The sequence below is a fragment of the Monodelphis domestica genome, chromosome 7, assembly GCF_027887165.1.
Source record: "Monodelphis domestica isolate mMonDom1 chromosome 7, mMonDom1.pri, whole genome shotgun sequence".
In the NCBI taxonomy this organism is placed as follows: Eukaryota; Metazoa; Chordata; class Mammalia; order Didelphimorphia; family Didelphidae; genus Monodelphis; species Monodelphis domestica.
The window spans coordinates 82045072-82046930 of record NC_077233.1 but is presented as its reverse complement, the minus strand read 5'-3'; the positions used below and the strand labels follow the sequence as shown (position 1 = coordinate 82046930).

Sequence of the window (1859 nt, the reverse complement as noted above, 5' to 3'; positions counted from 1 at the left end):
TACTAATGATGAAACATATTATCCATCACCTGATAGAGACTGAGTATAGAATGAGATTTTTTGTTTTGTTGTGAATTGAGGAGACATGGCTAATGTGGAAACTTTTCAATTGATTATATAAATAAATGTTTGTTAAATATTTTTTTCAATTTCAAAGTAAGGTGAGAGAGAAAGAAGGATGCTTTTTACTGAAAGAAAAATTTTAATTAAAATTTTAGAGGGATGGACTGCTTACTGAAAGCTATTTCTGGCAGGAAAAAAAAGAATGGAATCAAAAGTTACCACCTGGGCTGTGTGACCATCTTCAAGCCACTTGAACTTTTTTGCCTGGATCCTTTCCTAGTAAAAGAGGGGGTAATGATACTTGAAGTACTTATTATTATTATTATTATTATTTTTGCTTCCTTCAAATTTACAGTAAGTGGAGAAAGGCCTGGTCCACAGAAGAAGAGCCAAGGAGCTGAGAGCCAGGGCACACGAGGCCCTGGGCTGAGGAAGGTGCAGCTTGGACTGACTGTGGGGGGCAGCATCACAATCACATGGGAGGGGGAGGGGGAGCCAGGCTGGTTCTGCCCAGTCCCCGCTTGGCAGGGAGGGAGTGGGCCACAACAAGGCCTAGGAGCTTTTGGCTTGAATGATGTCCAGGAATTCAGGCTTGAGGGACGCTCCACCAGGAAGCCATCCACATCCCCCTGGGATGCCAGATCCTTACAGTTGGCCCCTGTCACAGAGCCTCCATAAATGATCCTGGTACTCTAGGATACAGGTTCTGAGACGTGGGTCTTAAGCCAGCACCGAAGCTTCTTGTGGACCTCCTGGGCCTGCTGGGGTGTCTCTGTCTTGCCAGTCCCAATAGCCCAGACGGGCTCATAGGCTAGTACGACTTTGCTCCAGTCCTTCACGTTATCTGCAATGGCCTTCGTCTCCGTGATTCCAGCTTCTCTTTCATCCAGCTTCTCACCAATACAGGCAATCACTCCTAAACCTTCTGCCAGAGTGTGGGCTACTTTCTGCCCAATGAGCTCATCGGACTCCCCAAAGGTGTGTCTCCTTTCAGAGTGGCCCAGGATCACCCGGGTGACCCCACAGTCCTTAATCATGGCAGGGCTGATCTCCCCCGCCACTTTGTAGCAGTTCTGAGCCCCTACGCCAATTTCCTCATCCAGTTTCTGCCGAACAAAGTCTAAGTAGATAGAAGGGGCTCCACACACCACCTCGGTGTTGGCGGGCACCTTGGCCCCGTTGAAAGAAGTGATGAGCTCCCCCAGACACTTCTTGTTTCCATTCATCTTCCAATTGCCCCCCACGAAGAACTTCCGCGACACCATAGTGCAGGATCGTGGGTAACTGGCAGTGACTCGGGAGGAGATTGAAGGTCAGCAGCGGAGCACTCTGAAGTACTTATTTTTCAGGATTTTTATCAGAAATAAATGAAATAATTTGTATAAGGCACTTTGCTAACTGAATTGTTTTACAAATTTCAATTATTATTATTATTATCTCATCCTTTATCACCTAGATCAGAGATCTACAAAATCTGATACCTTCAGTATTATCTCAATATCCTTTCTGGAAAGCCAAGAATATGTTCTAGAGAGTCAGTTTGGAACTGTACAAAACTTCAAACTTGAAAAATTACTGAAGTATCTAGTTAGGGAAGAAGCTTGAGTTATGCAATAAGACTAAGAGTGTCTTCAGCCCTGGATTTTTGTCCACCAGAAATATGGGAACAAAGGGTGGATGGTGAGGAAGAGAGAAGGTCCAAAATTGTTGCTTGGCTGAACCTACCTTCACTCCCAGAACTCATTCCATTCCACAACAATGAAGTGAAAAGCCGATGACACTTTCTCAAATAAACA

At 45.0% G+C, this 1859-nt stretch overlaps 1 pseudogene; it reads right to left on the bottom strand.

Annotated features, from left to right (window-relative positions):
- Positions 1 to 391: 391 nt before the first annotated feature.
- Positions 392 to 1335, bottom strand: LOC100618635 (triosephosphate isomerase-like; annotated as a pseudogene).
- Between the last annotated feature and the right edge of the window lie 524 nt (positions 1336 to 1859).